The sequence below is a fragment of the Hypanus sabinus genome, chromosome 13, assembly GCF_030144855.1.
Source record: "Hypanus sabinus isolate sHypSab1 chromosome 13, sHypSab1.hap1, whole genome shotgun sequence".
In the NCBI taxonomy this organism is placed as follows: Eukaryota; Metazoa; Chordata; class Chondrichthyes; order Myliobatiformes; family Dasyatidae; genus Hypanus; species Hypanus sabinus.
The window spans coordinates 107,956,180-107,976,227 of NC_082718.1; the positions used below are offsets into that span (position 1 = coordinate 107,956,180).

General features: G+C 49.5%; 1 protein-coding gene and 1 pseudogene across 1 annotated transcript in view; both read left to right on the forward strand.

Moving 5' to 3' along the window:
• Nucleotides 1-20,048, forward strand: part of LOC132404267 (uncharacterized) — a 504,471-nt gene that overhangs the window by 434,658 nt on the left and 49,765 nt on the right. The gene's annotated exons all lie outside the window — the stretch shown is intronic.
• LOC132403422 (transmembrane protein 233-like) overlaps nt 1-20,048 on the forward strand; it is a 42,608-nt pseudogene that overhangs the window by 11,523 nt on the left and 11,037 nt on the right.

The following is a 20,048-nucleotide window of genomic DNA, read 5'->3' on the forward strand; positions in this document are numbered from 1 at the left end:
CAACCACCATCTCCACCTCCACCTCCACCTCCTTCAACACCCCAAACAGTACAACCACCATCTCCACCTCCAACCTCCTTCAACACCCCAAACTGTACAACCACCATCTCCACCTCCACCTCCTTCAACAATCCATACAGTACAACCACCATCTCGACCTCCACCTCCTTCAACACCCCAAACAGTACAACCACCATCTCCACCTCCACCTCCTTCAACACGTCAAACAGTACAACCACCATCTCCACCTCCACCTCCTTCAACACGTCAAACAGTACAACCACCATCTCCACCTCCACCTCCTTCAACACCCCAAACAGTACAACCACCATCTCCACCTCCACCTCCTTCAACACGTCAAACAGTACAACCACCATCTCCACCTCCACCTACTTCAACACCTCAAACAGTACAACCACCATCTCCACCTCCACCTCCTTCAACACCTCAAACAGTACAACCACCATCTCCACCTCCACCTCCACCTCCTTCAACAGCCCAAACAGTACAACCACCATCTCCACCTCCACCTCCTTCAACACGTCAAACTGTACAACCACCATCTCCACCTCCACCTCCTTCAACACCCCAAACAGTACAACCACCATCTCCATCTCCACCTCCACCTCCTTCAACAACCCAAACAGTACAACCACCATCTCCACCTCCACCTCCTTCAACACGTCAAACTGTACAACCACCATCTCCACCTCCACCTCCTTCAACACCCCAAACAGTACAACCACCATCTCCACCTCCACCTCCACCTCCTTCAACACCCCAAACAGTACAACCACCATCTCCATCTCCATCTCCTTCAACACGTCAAACAGTACAACCACCATCTCCACCTCCACCTCCTTCAACACCCCAAACAGTACAACCACCATCTCCATCTCCACCTCCACCTCCTTCAACACCCCAAACAGTACAACCACCATCTCCATCTCCACCTCCTTCAAAACCCCAAACAGTACAACCACCATCTCCACCTCCTTCAACACCCCAAACAGTACAACCACCATCTCCACCTCCACCTCCTTCAACACCCCAAACAGTACAACCACCATCTCCACCTCCACCTCCTTCAACACGTCAAACTGTACAACCACCATCTCGACCTCCACCTCCTTCAACACGTCAAACTGTACAACCACCATCTCCACCTCCACCTCCTTCAACATCCCAAACAGTACAACCACCATCTCCACCTCTATCTCCTTCAACACCCCAAACAGTACAACCACCATCTCCATCTCCACCTCCTTCAACACGTCAAACTGTACAACCACCATCTCCACCTCCACCTCCTTCAACAACCCAAACAGTACAACCACCATCTCCACCTCCACCTCCACCTCCTTCAACACCCCAAACAGTACAACCACCATCTCCACCTCCAACCTCCTTCAACACCCCAAACTGTACAACCACCATCTCCACCTCCACCTCCTTCAACACCCCAAACAGTACAACCACCATCTCCACCTCCGCCTCCTTCAACAACCCAAACAGTACAACCACCATCTCCACCTCCACCTACTTCAACACCCCAAACAATACAACCACCATCTCCACCTCCACCTCCTTCAACACCCCAAACAGTACAACCACCATCACCACCTCCACCTCCTTCAACACCCCAAACAGTACAACCACCATCTCCACCTCCACCTCCACCTCCTTCAACACCCCAAACAGTACAACCACCATCTCCACCTCCAACCTCCTTCAACACCCCAAACTGTACAACCACCATCTCCACCTCCACCTCCTTCAACACCCCAAAGAGTACAACCACCATCACCACCTCCACCTCCTTCAACACCCCAAACAGTACAACCACCATCTCCACCTCCACCTCCACCTCCTTCAACAACCCAAACAGTACAACCACCATCTCCACCTCCACCTCCTTCAACACCCCAAACAGTACAACCACCATCTCCACATCCACCTCCTTCAACACCCCAAACAGTACAACCACCATCTCCACCTCCACCTCCACCTCCTTCAACACTCCAAACAGTACAACCACCATCTCTACCTCCACCTCCTTCAACACGTCAACCTGTACAACCACCATCTCCACCTCCACCTCCTTCAACACCCCAAACAGTACAACCACCATCTCCACCTCCACCTCCTTCAACACGTCAAACTCTACAACCACCATCTCCACCTCCACCTCCTTCAACACGTCAAACTGTACAACCACCATCTCCACCTCCACCTCCTTCAACACCCCAAACAGTACAACCACCATCTCCACCTCCACCTCCTTCAACACCCCAAACAGTACAACCACCATCTCCACCTCCACCTCCACCTCCTTCAACACCCCAAACAGTACAACCACCATCTCCATCTCCATCTCCTTCAACACGTCAAACAGTACAACCACCATCTCCACCTCCACCTCCTTCAACACCCCAAACAGTACAACCACCATCTCCATCTCCACCTCCACCTCCTTCAACACCCCAAACAGTACAACCACCATCTCCACCTCCAACCTCCTTCAACACCCCAAACTGTACAACCACCATCTCCACCTCCACCTCCTTCAACAATCCATACAGTACAACCACCATCTCGACCTCCACCTCCTTCAACACCCCAAACAGTACAACCACCATCTCCACCTCCACCTCCTTCAACACGTCAAACAGTACAACCACCATCTCCACCTCCACCTCCTTCAACACGTCAAACAGTACAACCACCATCTCCACCTCCACCTCCTTCAACACCCCAAACAGTACAACCACCATCTCCACCTCCACCTCCACCTCCTTCAACACCCCAAACAGTACAACCACCATCTCCACCTCCAACCTCCTTCAACACCCCAAACTGTACAACCACCATCTCCACCTCCACCTCCTTCAACAATCCATACAGTACAACCACCATCTCGACCTCCACCTCCTTCAACACCCCAAACAGTACAACCACCATCTCCACCTCCACCTCCTTCAACACGTCAAACAGTACAACCACCATCTCCACCTCCACCTCCTTCAACACGTCAAACAGTACAACCACCATCTCCACCTCCACCTCCTTCAACACCCCAAACAGTACAACCACCATCTCCACCTCCACCTCCTTCAACACGTCAAACAGTACAACCACCATCTCCACCTCCACCTACTTCAACACCTCAAACAGTACAACCACCATCTCCACCTCCACCTCCTTCAACACGTCAAACTGTACAACCACCATCTCCACCTCCACCTCCTTCAACACCCCAAACAGTACAACCACCATCTCCACCTCCACCTCCTTCAACACCCCAAACAGTACAACCACCATCTCCACCTCCTCCTCCTTCAACACGTCAAACTGTACAACCACCATCTCCACCTTCACCTCCACCTCCTTCAACACCCCAAACAGTACAACCACCATCTCCACCTCCACCTCCTTCAACACGTCAAACTGTACAACCACCATCTCCACCTCCACCTCCTTCAACAACCCAAAAAGTACAACCACCATCTCCACCTCCACCTCCTTCAACACCCCAAACAGTACAACCACCATCTCCACCTCCACCTCCTTCAACAACCCAAACAGTACAACCACCATCTCCACATCCACCTCCTTCAACACCCCAAACAGCACAACCACCATCTCCACCTCCTCCTCCTTCAACACGTCAAACTGTACAACCACCATCTCCACCTCCACCTCCACCTCCTTCAACACCCCAAACAGTACAACCACCATCTCCACCTCCACCTCCTTCAACACGTCAAACTGTACAACCACCATCTCCACCTCCACCTCCTTCAACAACCCAAACAGTACAACCACCATCTCCACCTCCACCTCCTTCAACAACCCAAACAGTACAACCACCATCTCCACCTCCACCTCCTTCAACAACCCAAACAGTACAACCACCATCTCCACATCCACCTCCTTCAACACCCCAAGCAGCACAACCACCATCTCCACCTCCACCTCCTTCAACACGTCAAACTGTACAACCACCATCTCCACCTCCACCTCCTTCAACAAGTCAAACAGTACAACCACCATCTCCATCTCCATCTCCTTCAACAACCCAAACAGTATAACCACCATCTCCACCTCCACCTCCTTCAACACGTCAACCTGTACAACCACCATCTCCACCTCCACCTCCTTCAACACCCCAAACAGTACAACCACCATCTCCATCTCCACCTCCTTCAACACCCCAAACAGGACAACCACCATCTCCACCTCCACCTCCTTCAACAACCCAAACAGTACAACCACCATCTCCACCTCCACCTCCTTCAACACCCCAAACAGTACAACCACCATCTCCACCTCCACCTACTTCAACACCCAAAACAGTACAACCACCATCTCCATCTCCATCTCCTTCAACACGCCAAACAGTACAACCACCATCTCCATCTCCATCTCCTTCAACACGTCAAACAGTACAACCACCATCTCCACCTCCACCTCCTTCAACACCCCAAACAGTACAACCACCATCTCCATCTCCACCTCCACCTCCTTCAACACCCCAAACAGTACAACCACCATCTCCATCTCCACCTCCTTCAACACCCCAAACAGTACAACCACCATCTCCACCTCCTTCAACACCCCAAACAGTACAACCACCATCTCCACCTCCACCTCCTTCAACACGTCAAACTGTACAACCACCATCTCCACCTCCACCTCCTTCAACACGTCAAACTGTACAACCACCATCTCCACCTCCACCTCCTTCAACACCCCAAACAGTACAACCACCATCTCCACCTCTATCTCCTTCAACACCCCAAACAGTACAACCACCATCTCCATCTCCACCTCCTTCAACACGTCAAACTGTACAACCACCATCTCCACCTCCACCTCCTTCAACAACCCAAACAGTACAACCACCATCTCCACCTCCACCTCCACCTCCTTCAACACCCCAAACAGTACAACCACCATCTCCACCTCCAACCTCCTTCAACACCCCAAACTGTACAACCACCATCTCCACCTCCACCTCCTTCAACACGTCAACCTGTACAACCACCATCTCCACCTCCACCTCCTTCAACACCCCAAACAGTACAACCACCATCTCCACCTCCACCTCCTTCAACACGTCAAACTCTACAACCACCATCTCCACCTCCACCTCCTTCAACACGTCAAACTGTACAACCACCATCTCCACCTCCACCTCCTTCAACACCGCAAACAGTACAACCACCATCTCCACCTCCACCTCCTTCAACACCCCAAACAGTACAACCACCATCTCCACCTCCTCCTCCTTCAACACGTCAAACTGTACAACCACCATCTCCACCTCCACCTCCACCTCCTTCAACACCCCAAACAGTACAACCACCATCTCCACCTCCACCTCCTTCAACACGTCAAACTGTACAACCACCATCTCCACCTCCACCTCCTTCAACAACCCAAAAAGTACAACCACCATCTCCACCTCCACCTCCTTCAACACCCCAAACAGTACAACCACCATCTCCACCTCCACCTCCTTCAACAACCCAAACAGTACAACCACCATCTCCACATCCACCTCCTTCAACACCCCAAACAGCACAACCACCATCTCCACCTCCTCCTCCTTCAACACGTCAAACTGTACAACCACCATCTCCACCTCCACCTCCACCTCCTTCAACACCCCAAACAGTACAACCACCATCTCCACCTCCACCTCCTTCAACACGTCAAACTGTACAACCACCATCTCCACCTCCACCTCCTTCAACAACCCAAACAGTACAACCACCATCTCCACCTCCACCTCCTTCAACAACCCAAACAGTACAACCACCATCTCCTTCTCCACCTCCTTCAACAACCCAAACAGTACAACCACCATCTCCACATCCACCTCCTTCAACACCCCAAGCAGCACAACCACCATCTCCACCTCCACCTCCTTCAACACGTCAAACTGTACAACCACCATCTCCACCTCCACCTCCTTCAACACGTCAAACAGTACAACCACCATCTCCATCTCCATCTCCTTCAACAACCCAAACAGTACAACCACCATCTCCACCTCCACCTCCTTCAGCACGTCAACCTGTACAACCACCATCTCCACCTCCACCTCCTTCAACACCCCAAACAGTACAACCACCATCTCCATCTCCACCTCCTTCAACACCCCAAACAGTACAACCACCATCTCCACCTCCACCTCCTTCAACAACCCAAACAGTACAACCACCATCTCCACCTCCACCTCCTTCAACACCCCAAACAGTACAACCACCATCTCCACCTCCACCTACTTCAACACCCAAAACAGTACAACCACCATCTCCATCTCCACCTCCTTCAACACCCCAAACAGTACAACCACCATCTCCTCGTCCACCTCCTTCAACACCCCAAACAGTACAACCACCATCTCCACCTCCACCTCCACCTCCTTCAACACCCCAAACAGAACAACCACCATCTCCACCTCCACCCTCCTTCAACACCCCAAACTGTACAACCACCATCTCCACCTCCACCTCCTTCAACAACCCAAACAGTACAACCACCATCTCCACCTCCACCTCCTTCAACACCCCAAACAGTACAACCACCATCTCCACCTCCACCTCCTTCAACACGTCAAACAGTACAACCACCATCTCCACCTCCACCTCCTTCAACACGTCAAACAGTACAACCACCATCTCCACCTCCACCTCCTTCAACACCCCAAACAGTACAACCACCATCTCCACCTCCACCTCCTTCAACACGTCAAACAGTACAACCACCATCTCCACCTCCACCTCCTTCAACACCTCAAACAGTACAACCACCATCTCCACCTCCACCTCCACCTCCTTCAACACCCCAAACAGTACAACCACCATCTCCACCTCCACCTCCTTCAACACGTCAAACTGTACAACCACCATCTCCACCTCCACCTCCTTCAACACCCCAAACAGTACAACCACCATCTCCATCTCCACCTCCACCTCCTTCAACAACCCAAACAGTACAACCACCATCTCCACCTCCACCTCCTTCAACACGTCAAACTGTACAACCACCATCTCCACCTCCACCTCCTTCAACACCCCAAACAGTACAACCACCATCTCCACCTCCACCTCCACCTCCTTCAACACCCCAAACAGTACAACCACCATCTCCATCTCCATCTCCTTCAACACGTCAAACAGTACAACCACCATCTCCACCTCCACCTCCTTCAACACCCCAAACAGTACAACCACCATCTCCATCTCCACCTCCACCTCCTTCAACACCCCAAACAGTACAACCACCATCTCCATCTCCACCTCCTTCAACACCCCAAACAGTACAACCACCATCTCCACCTCCTTCAACACCCCAAACAGTACAACCACCATCTCCACCTCCACCTCCTTCAACACGTCAAACTGTACAACCACCATCTCCACCTCCACCTCCTTCAACACGTCAAACTGTACAACCACCATCTCCACCTCCACCTCCTTCAACACCCCAAACAGTACAACCACCATCTCCACCTCTATCTCCTTCAACACCCCAAACAGTACAACCACCATCTCCATCTCCACCTCCTTCAACACGTCAAACTGTACAACCACCATCTCCACCTCCACCTCCTTCAACAACCCAAACAGTACAACCACCATCTCCACCTCCACCTCCACCTCCTTCAACACCCCAAACAGTACAACCACCATCTCCACCTCCAACCTCCTTCAACACCCCAAACTGTACAACCACCATCTCCACCTCCACCTCCTTCAACACCCCAAACAGTACAACCACCATCTCCACCTCCGCCTCCTTCAACAACCCAAACAGTACAACCACCATCTCCACCTCCACCTACTTCAACACCCCAAACAGTACAACCACCATCTCCACCTCCTCCTCCTTCAACACCCCAAACCGTACAACCACCATCACCACCTCCACCTCCTTCAACACCCCAAACAGTACAACCACCATCTCCACCTCCACCTCCACCTCCTTCAACAACCCAAACAGTACAACCACCATCTCCACCTCCACCTCCTTCAACACCCCAAACAGTACAACCACCATCTCCACATCCACCTCCTTCAACACCCCAAACAGTACAACCACCATCTCCACCTCCACCTCCACCTCCTTCAACACTCCAAACAGTACAACCACCATCTCCACCTCCACCTCCTTCAACACGTCAACCTGTACAACCACCATCTCCACCTCCACCTCCTTCAACACCCCAAACAGTACAACCACCATCTCCACCTCCACCTCCTTCAACACGTCAAACTCTACAACCACCATCTCCACCTCCACCTCCTTCAACTCGTCAAACTGTACAACCACCATCTCCACCTCCACCTCCTTCAACACCCCAAACAGTACAACCACCATCTCCACCTCCACCTCCTTCAACACCCCAAACAGTACAACCACCATCTCCACCTCCACCTCCTTCAACACCCCAAACAGTACAACCACCATCTCCACCTCCACCTACTTCAACAACCCAAACAGTACAACCACCATCTCCACCTCCACCTCCACCTCCTTCAACACCCCAAACAGTACAACCACCATCTCCACCTCCACCTCCACCTCCTTCAACACCCCAAACAGTACAACCACCATCTCCACCTCCACCTCCTTCAACACCCCAAACAGTACAACCACCATCTCCACCTCCGCCTCCTTCAACAACCCAAACAGTACAACCACCATCTCCACCTCCACCTACTTCAACACCCCAAACAGTACAACCACCATCTCCACCTCCTCCTCCTTCAACACCCCAAACCGTACAACCACCATCACCACCTCCACCTCCTTCAACACCCCAAACAGTACAACCACCATCTCCACCTCCACCTCCACCTCCTTCAACACCCCAAACAGTACAACCACCATCTCCACCTCCACCTCCTTCAACACCCCAAACAGTACAACCACCATCTCCACATCCACCTCCTTCAACACCCCAAACAGTACAACCACCATCTCCACCTCCACCTCCACCTCCTTCAACACTCCAAACAGTACAACCACCATCTCCACCTCCACCTCCTTCAACACGTCAACCTGTACAACCACCATCTCCACCTCCACCTCCTTCAACACCCCAAACAGTACAACCACCATCTCCACCTCCACCTCCTTCAACACGTCAAACTCTACATCCACCATCTCCACCTCCACCTCCTTCAACACGTCAAACTGTACAACCACCATCTCCACCTCCACCTCCTTCAACACCCCAAACAGTACAACCACCATCTCCACCTCCACCTCCTTCAACACCCCAAACAGTACAACCACCATCTCCACCTCCTCCTCCTTCAACACGTCAAACTGTACAACCACCATCTCCACCTCCACCTCCACCTCCTTCAACACCCCAAACAGTACAACCACCATCTCCACCTCCACCTCCTTCAACACGTCAAACTGTACAACCACCATCTCCACCTCCACCTCCTTCAACAACCCAAACAGTACAACCACCATCTCCACCTCCACCTCCTTCAACACCCCAAACAGTACAACCACCATCTCCACCTCCACCTACTTCAACAACCCAAACAGTACAACCACCATCTCCACCTCCACCTCCACCTCCTTCAACACCCCAAACAGTACAACCACCATCTCCACCTCCACCTCCACCTCCTTCAACACCCCAAACAGTACAACCACCATCTCCACCTCCACCTCCTTCAACACCCCAAACAGTACAACCACCATCTCCACCTCCACCTCCTTCAACACCCCAAACAGTACAACCGCCATCTCCACCTCCACCTCCTTCAACACGTCAAACTGTACAACCACCATCTCCATCTCCACCTCCACCTCCTTCAACACATCAACCTGTACAACCACCATCTCCACCTCCACCTCCTTCAACACCCCAAACAGTACAACCACCATCTCCACCTCCACCTCCACCTCCTTCAACACCCCAAACAGTACAACCACCGTCTCCACCTCCACCTCCTTCAACACCCCAAACAGTACAACCACCATCTCCACCTCCACCTACTTCAACACGTCAAACTCTACAACCACCATCTCCACCTCCACCTCCTTCAACACCCCAAACAGTACAACCACCATCTCCACCTCCACCTCCTTCAACACATCAAACTGTACAACCACCATCTCCACCTCCACCTCCACCTCCTTCAACACCCCAAACAGTACAACCACCATCTCCACCTCCCCCTCCACCTCCTTCAACACCCCAAACAGTACAACCACCATCTCCACCTCCACCTCCTTCAACACGTCAAACTGTACAACCACCATCTCCACCTCCACCTCCTTCAACAACCCAAACAGTACAACCACCATCTCCACCTCCACCTCCTTCAACACCCCAAACAGTACAACCAACATCTCCACCTCCACCTACTTCAACACGTCAAACTCTACAACCACCATCTCCACCTCCACCTCCTTCAACACCCCAAACAGTACAACCACCATCTCCACCTCCACCTCCTTCAACACCCCAAACAGTACAACCACCATCTCCACCTCCACCTCCTTCAACACCCCAAACAGTACAACCACCATCTCCACCTCCACCTCCACCTCCTTCAACACCCCAAACAGTACAACCACCATCTCCACCTCCACCTCCTTCAACACGTCAACCTGTACAACCACCATCTCCACCTCCACCTCCTTCAACACATCAAACTGTACAACCACCATCTCCACCTCCACCTCCTTCAACACCCCAAACAGTACAACCACCATCTCCACCTCCACCTCCTTCAACACGTCAACCTGTACAACCACCATCTCCACCTCCACCTCCTTCAACACATCAAACTGTACAACCACCATCTCCACCTCCACCTCCTTCAACACCCCAAACAGTACAACCACCATCTCCACCTGCACCTCCACCTCCTTCAACACCCCAAACAGTACAACCACCATATCCACCTCCACCTCCTTCAACACGTCAAACTGTACAACCACCATCTCCACCTCCACCTCCTTCAACACGTCAACCTGTACAACCACCATCTCCACCTCCACCTCCTTCAACACGTCAACCTGTACAACCACCATCTCCACCTCCACCTCCTTCAACACCCCAAACAGTACAACCACCATCTCCACCTCCACCTCCTTCAACACGTCAACCTGTACAACCACCATCTCCACCTCCACCTCCTTCAACACCCCAAACAGTACAACCACCATCTCCATCTCCACCTCCTTCAACACCCCAAACAGTACAACCACCATCTCCACCTCCACCTCCTTCAACAACCCAAACAGTACAACCACCATCTCCACCTCCACCTCCTTCAACACCCCAAACAGTACAACCACCATCTCCACCTCCACCTCCTTCAACACGTCAACCTGTACAACCACCATCTCCACCTCCACCTCCACCTCCTTCAACACCCCAAACTGTACAACCACCATCTCCACCTCCACCTCCACCTCCTTCAACACCCCAAACAGTACAACCACCATCTCCATCTCCATCTCCTTCAACACGTCAAACTGTACAACCACCATCTCCACCTCCACCTCCACCTCCTTCAACACTCCAAACAGCACAACCACCATCTCCATCTCCATCTCCTTCAACACGTCAAACTGTACAGCCACCATCTGCACGTCCACCTCCTTCAACACCCCAAACAGTACAACCACCATCTCCACCTCCACCTCCACCTCCTTCAACACCCCAAACAGTACAACCACCATCTCCACCTCCACCTCCTTCAACAACCCAAACAGCACAACCACCATCTCCACATCCACCTCCTTCAACAACCCAAACAGTACAACCACCATCTCCACCTCCACCTCCTTCAACACCCCAAACAGTACAACCACCATCTCCACATCCACCTCCTTCAACACCCCAAACAGCACAACCACCATCTCCACCTCCACCTCCTTCAACACGTCAAACTGTACAACCACCATCTCCACCTCCACCTCCTTCAACACGTCAAACAGTACAACCACCATCTCCATCTCCATCTCCTTCAACAACCCAAACAGTACAACCACCATCTCCACCTCCACCTCCTTCAACACGTCAACCTGTACAACCACCATCTCCACCTCCACCTCCTTCAACACCCCAAACAGTACAACCACCATCTCCATCTCCACCTCCTTCAACACCCCAAACAGTACAACCACCATCTCCACCTCCACCTCCTTCAACAACCCAAACAGTACAACCACCATCTCCACCTCCACCTCCTTCAACACCCCAAACAGTACAACCACCATCTCCACCTCCACCTCCTTCAACACGTCAACCTGTACAACCACCATCTCCACCTCCACCTCCACCTCCTTCAACACCCCAAACTGTACAACCACCATCTCCACCTCCACCTCCACCTCCTTCAACACCCCAAACAGTACAACCACCATCTCCATCTCCATCTCCTTCAACACGTCAAACTGTACAACCACCATCTCCACCTCCACCTCCACCTCCTTCAACACTCCAAACAGCACAACCACCATCTCCATCTCCATCTCCTTCAACACGTCAAACTGTACAACCACCATCTCCACCTCCACCTCCTTCAACAACCCAAACAGCACAACCACCATCTCCACATCCACCTCCTTCAACAACCCAAACAGTACAACCACCATCTCCACCTCCACCTCCTTCAACACCCCAAACAGTACAACCACCATCTCCACATCCACCTCCTTCAACACCCCAAACAGCACAACCACCATCTCCACCTCCACCTCCTTCAACACGTCAAACTGTACAACCACCATCTCCACCTCCACCTCCTTCAACACGTCAAACAGTACAACCACCATCTCCATCTCCATCTCCTTCAACAACCCAAACAGTACAACCACCATCTCCACCTCCACCTCCTTCAACACGTCAACCTGTACAACCACCATCTCCACCTCCACCTCCTTCAACACCCCAAACAGTACAACCACCATCTCCACCTCCACCTACTTCAACACCCAAAACAGTACAACCACCATCTCCATCTCCACCTCCTTCAACACCCCAAACAGTACAACCACCATCTCCACCTCCACCTCCTTCAACACCCCAAACAGTACAACCACCATCTCCACCTCCACCTCCTTCAACACCCCAAACAGTACAACCACCATCTCCACCTCCTTCAACACCCCAAACAGTACAACCACCATCTCCACCTCCTTCAACCTCCAAACAGCAGTGTTTGCTGGTACTTCAGCACAGCGTCAAGTGTGAAAATTGATGCTCAGGATATGAGATCGATAGCCAGTAATGAAAGGGTGGGAAATCAATATTTTCTAGTTACTGAGGGCAAGAGGTCAGTGGTCACCAAATGTGGCATATCAATAATCACTGCTTACTGAGTGTGAGAGATTACAGAGAGTGAGATGTATGATCTGATTACAGTTTACAATAATCAATCACTCCAAAAAATAATGAATAACAAATATATTGTAGGGGGCAAGTCAACATAAGCAGCAGGGAGTGTAGAATTAATTATCACTACAAAGATGATAAACTTCACTGTTTGGGGAGAAAATATTTACTAAACATTGTCAACAAGATTTGGGGGATTATCTAGAAAAAATTCAGGAATACCTGAACAATACTTGTTAACGGCAAAATGTTAATGAATACTAATAAGAAAATATTTTAAGAAATATTTACAGATCGTGATCAAATAATGAGACTCAAGATTGTTTAATGTCATTTCCAGTACGGAAGTGTGAAAGAACAAAATAATCGTTACCTCGGATCCGACCCAACACAAAGACAGAATAAAGAAAAAATCAATAATAAAAAGCAGAATAAATATAAATATGAAGATGTCTTGCATTCATATGTCCACAGAGTGACGCGAGGCACAGGGTTGTCTGTATATAAGATGACTGAGAGGAAATGATAAAGCAGTGGTGGTTGGTGTTGTGGAAGGGTGGGCTCGTGGGTGGAGGTGTTGAATAACCTGAGTGATTGGGGAAAGAAACTTCATTAATTAAGGTGATAGATTAACACAAAACTGTTTTAGAGAATGGGCGTTTATGAACCCTCCCGTGAAGACTAAATCAAGTACTCAGCGCCGCGCCGGAACTTCACTGATTTGTAATTATCGGTTGGGCAGCGATGGGGTCGAATTGTTCCGTCTGGATGACCCGATAAAACTAGGTCAGCATCGACTTGCTCCGAGATTGTCAACCAAGCCAGTGTGAATCGGAGTCCGGAGCCCAAAGCTCCCGTTCCCTTCCCTCATGTCTGGTGCAGGCATCAAGTCGGATTTAAAGCAATCGTTGGAGGAGGTCCCCGTCTGCGACACCGACAATGAAGCCCAAGCAGCGAAGATGCCGCGGAAATACCTCGTCCTCACCATGCTCTCCTGCTTCTGCCCGTCCTGCCCCGTCAACATTGTGGCGTTCGTGTACGCAATGATGGTGAGTGAGTGAGTGAGTGAGTGAGTGAGGGGTGGGAAGCGGGATAGTTGCTGCTACCGATTGTTTTAAAACATTACAACATCTCCCTGGATTACGAACCTCCGATTTACGTACAGGCCGTACATACGGACGATGGCTGGATTGGACTGCCCGCACCGCCTATCGAGTGGGAACTCGGTCCGCTGCCGAGCTGTTGGGATGCGGAGTCATGTCGTAACGACCTGCACAGGCCGTTTTAGCGAGGTGTGGGGGAGGGGTGGCGGCATTGAGCTGGAGAGGTTTTCATTACCGTCCCAGGGGAGTGTTATTGCGAGCTTTAGAACGGGTGGCTGATCGCTGAGCTCTTACGAATTCACGTGTTCCCCAGGAATAAATAGCTGAGGGATATATTTTAATCTTGGCCTGAGGTAAAACCCATCTCCAAGTGCAAAACAGTCCAGTGATTGGAATGTCCAAATGAATAGCAGATGTAAACTTCACCCGGCTGCCTTCTGTCGGCTGACCACTGTCTCGGTTCGTGGGTGGGGATTTCACGTCCACCCACAGTTGAGGGCATGTGCTGCAGCTGGAAAAAGGATTGCGGTGGTGCCGTGTAATGCAACGTAACGGCGGACTCCCCGTCCGGGCGAGGATGGTGGCCTTGTCACGGGGAGTTCGACGACAAAAAGCCTTGCCCTGCCTATTGTGAGGGCATCTTCCTCCACACTGCAGGCTTGTGTGCTGGTTGAACTCCTGGGTGTGGTGAGAACGGCACCAGAAAATAAGGCAGTTCGGTATTCTATTGCATTCAGTATCCCGGTGCGGTCTCTTTAGCGAGACCAAATACAGATTAGGAGATTGCTTTATCTCGCATCTTCGCCCTGTCTGCCTAAAAGCCAAAATCTCATAATGGCTACATTCCATTCCCACATTGACATGTCCCACCTTTACTGGCGAGTTGTAGGAGCACCATCTCCTATCCTGTCTCAGTAACCTCGAACTTGATCAATTTCTCTAACATCTGGTAACCACCCCCTTTCCTCCGCCATTTTATTTTCCCCTATCCTTCTGGCCCCTTCATTTCTCCTTCCAGCTCTCACAACTTGCCCATGGCTCCACACTTTGCTCCCTCTTATTTCCCAGCTTTTATCCCATGGGATACTGTCCTCTTCTGTCCGATTCCATTTCGTTCAGCTCTTTGTTCTGCCGCCTATCATCTCCCAACTTCTCACATCATCCCCACTTCCTGGACCCCTTCCCCACCTATCCACCTCGTTCATTCCCATCCTTCCTGCTGCATTTTGTGTCTGTGTTGCTCCAGGTTTCCAGCATCTGCAGTTTCTCTCACTCTCTCTCCTAAATGCACATTAACTTTTGTTGTCTGCACTCTAGCTCAAAAAAAAAGATCTGTTCGTCCATTATCCCAGCTTTATTTCTAACTTTCCACCAAAAAACTATCCATCCTCTGCCGGCTGCCTCTGCCCTCTCCTGGTTTCAGGTTGTTGGAAGATTTGCAGTCTCCCCATTGTGGCCTTTTGATCATTGCTGACTCTAATTGCCTCACCATTGGTGACTGTGCCTAGATGCCAAGGCATTGGAATTTCTCCCTAGCCTTCCCTTGCCTCTCGGTGCCCTTGGCTGCAACTTTAACTTTGGCCCAGCATTGATCATCTATTATGTTGTGTATTTCAACTCATCAACTGTTGTAAATGTAGATTGGCTATAACAGGGTGTTGTGCCCTTTTCTAGATTCCTCAAAAGACCTTGAGAGGATGCAGGAGTGATTTCTTTTAAGTTTTCACGGACTCAGCATGTGATCTAAAACCTTGACAAACGTCAGTAGATGCACAGTGGAGAGTATCCTGATTGGTTTAGTATGGAAATAACCAATACCTAAGAAAGGAAAAGTGGTGGATACAGCCCAGTAGATCACATAAAGCCATCCTCAACCACTAGCCACATCTCCGAGGAGCACTGCCACAATAAAAGATCAGCATCCATCATCAGGGATACCCACCACCCAAGCCATGCTCTCTTCTCATGGCTGCCTCAGGTCCTACACCAACCCAAGTTCAGGAAAGTTACTACCCTTCAACCATCAGGCTCGTGAACTAGCTTATGCTACCATCCCACACCCACACTTTAGAAAGTCCACCCACCTGTTTGTAATTCTGCTCCCTGCATGTAGACAGAGAATAAGGTCCACAGCACTGGTGGTGAGGACTATGAAGATATGGTTACAGGACAGATTTGAGTTGCTGGATCAGGGATTCAACTTGAGATCTGAATGAATAAGCCACAGTTGTCACTAACTTCACCAAGACCTGTGTAGATGAATCTGAGCCTTCAAGAACATACTGGACATACCAAATCCAAAAGCCTGGATGAACCAGGAGATTTGTAGTCTGCTGAGGGGTGGATCTGGGAGATTCAAGACCAATGATTCAAGATTAGCGATTCAAAACTAGGACAGAGTGGGCGAGGTGAGAGGTGATCCCCTTGTGGTCTTCAACAGGGCATTGGATGAGTACCTGAAAGAGTTTGCAGTGTTTTGGGAGAAGATTGGGAATGGAATGAACTGGAGCTGTTTTGGACTGGATTGCATTTCTTCATTTTCCTGTCAATTTCCTGCAAGAAAATGTATCTCAAGGTAATATGTAGTGACATATTGTACATGTACAGAACATACCATGAAATAAATTTACTTTGACTTTTAAATCCTTCCCCTCTCTCCTTAAACCTACATCCTCTAGTTTTTAATTCCCCTTTCTTGGGAAAAAGATTATATGCATTCACCCTATCTACGCCTCTCAATATCTTATACACTCTCTGGTGCTCCAAGGAATAAAGACCTGGCCTTCCCAACCTCTACCGAGTCTCAGTCCCTGGAGTCCTCGTAACATTGTTGTGAATCTAAGGCTGTTGTCACTGTTTTAAGAAATTGCCTTCCCTGGAGATGGGTCCTGACTTTTCAGATGATGGGTTGTCAGTGTTGCAGATTTATGGCTCCAGGTTTACATCACTAATGCTCACAGAAAATGTGTGAGGTAATGGGAGGTCAAATTCTCTCATGACACATCATTTGCCGGTTCTTTAAGTGTATTGATGTACAAGGAGACCTTGGGGTTAAAGTCCAAAGCTCCCTCAAAGTGAGAACACATTGGGATAGGGTTGTCAGAATCAGGAGCAGAACTGGGTTTATTATCATTGACGTATATCATGAAATGTTATTTTGTGATGGAAGTACAGTGCAACACATAGATATATATATAAATAACTTATAACCTATATAAATAAATACTGTATATTAAAAAATAAACAAGTAGTGCAAAAAGAGAGTAAAAGTAATGAGGTCTTGTTCATGGGTTCATTGTCTATCAGATGTCTGATGGTGGACGGTAAGAAGCTGTTCCTAAAACATTGAATGTATGTCTTCAGGCTCCTGTACCTCCTCTCTGATGGTATCAGTGAGAAGAGGGCAACTCCTGGATGGCGGTTTTCCTAAATGATGGATGCTGCTCTTCTGAAACATCGCCTTTTGAAAATATCCTTGATGCTGGGGAGGTCAGTGCCCAAGATGGAGCTGGCTGAGTTTACAGCCCTCTGCAGCTTCTTTCTGATCCTACTCTCAGGTGACTGACAGCAACTACTGGCACTCAGGAGGGGTGACCAATCACATCCATCACCACTGATGTCCATGTGGAGACTGACGCTTCCACTGTAGCTTGTGGAGACAACAGGGGAATCTGTAACCCTTACAAGATCAACTTTATTCATCTCTGTACATTTCCATGTATTGGGAAATTGCTGTGGTGTTTGCATGATGTACAATGAAAAACAAAGAATAAAGAATATAAAGTTAGAGGTTAAAGTATGGATACGGAATACCATGTATAAAATACATCAATACCAGCATGTATTTAGAATGTAAACAACTTTATAAAAAGTGGTTTGAAGTGTTACAGTGTGGTGTAGTGGCTGAGGCAATAGACAGTGGATGTTTATGGGGGCTGACTAGAATGGTTGATCAGATTTACTGCCTGGGGGAAGAAATGTTTAAAATGGTGTGAAGTTTTTGTTTGAATAGCCCTATAGTACTTTTTGGAAGGGAGCTTTCGAACAAGGCGGCTTGCAGGGTGGATAGCGTCTGCAAAGAATGGTGTCATATGTTAAAACCTGAAATCCAGCCTAAACCACCTTATGCAGTTCAGATATTATGGTTGGGGGGTATTGAAGATGACAGAACCTATCTTTGGGAGGGTCATTCCTTGAAGGGTGTTAATGAGGACAATGCTTTACATCTTAACAGACTTTTGGATCGAATAGCTGTGGTCTCAGGAAACCGTCAGCTGAAGGGAAAGTGGAAAGGCCCAGGTGTGTGATTTTTCCCAGCACTGTTCATTCTAGGAGTGAATGGAGTGCTTGCTCCTGGGATCCCTACCATTTTCCCACTGGTTTATCCAGTTCCATTATCATCCCTCTGTCCCAATTCTTTAACTCCTTCCTCTGCAATATATGGCAAACCCTCATACTTGTGGTCTGCTGATGACATCACGCAGCCTCCACACTGATCCAGCACCAACCAAAATGTAACCATGAACCTGCGCTCCACCTCTGAATGTGGCCTTCCATCCCATCTTGCTCAGGTACTGGCTGAAAGGGAAAGGCCCTTTGAGATCCTGCAGAGCCTCCAAACAGCAGATATTTCCAGTGCCTCCCAAACCCAATGCAACATTGGACCCAGCTCTCAGGGTCCAACGTGATAAGTACAAATTCTGCATGTGTAATGTTCTCTCTGAAGATAAAATTGTATAGATCTGCTCACCAGCACTGCTGTATGAAAAAAAATGGCATCTGAACCTTCTGCAATTCACCTTTCCTCACCCAATGTGCAGAAGATTATGTTTGACAGCAAACTCTTTGAGTCAGTCCTGGGGAGGTGTGGCCCTGGTAAAAGCCAGTGGTAATGAACTTAGTGAGTGGTTAGAGAGAAATTCTATTCATAGTTGAGACGTGAGGTCAGACTTTCCACCATGACGTTAGAAAGAGCTTCCACATGCAGAGATTGTCGGGAAGTTTGAATGTATTTCCAAAAGTGCCAAATGGTGAACATTAGACTGAAAAAAAGGGAGACATAAGAGACTGCAGGTACTGAAATTTGGAGTAACAAATAATCTCAGGAGAAACTCAGCAAGTCAAGCGATATCTGTGGGGAGGAGGAAGGAAGTGCTGACATTTCAGATTGAGATTCTGCATCAGGATAGCTTTTTTAAAAACGCCAATCCAGCCTTTATTTCTGCTTCTCCATTAAGTAGGATAACAGCTATTTACTTGTCTCAGCCCCACATTCCCAGCCTAACAACTTAAACTTTAATATCTAATTTCTGAATGTAGACAATAGACAATAGGTGCAGAAGTAGACCATTTGGCCCTTCGAGCCTGCACCGCCATTTTGAGATCATGGCTGATCATCTACTATCAATACCCAGTTCCTGCCTTGTCCCCATATCCCTTTATTCCCCTATCCATAAGATACCTATCTAGCTCCTTCTTGAAAGCATCCAGAGAATTGGCCTCCACTGCCTTCCGAGGCAGTGCATTCTAGACACCCACAACTCCCTGGGAGAAGA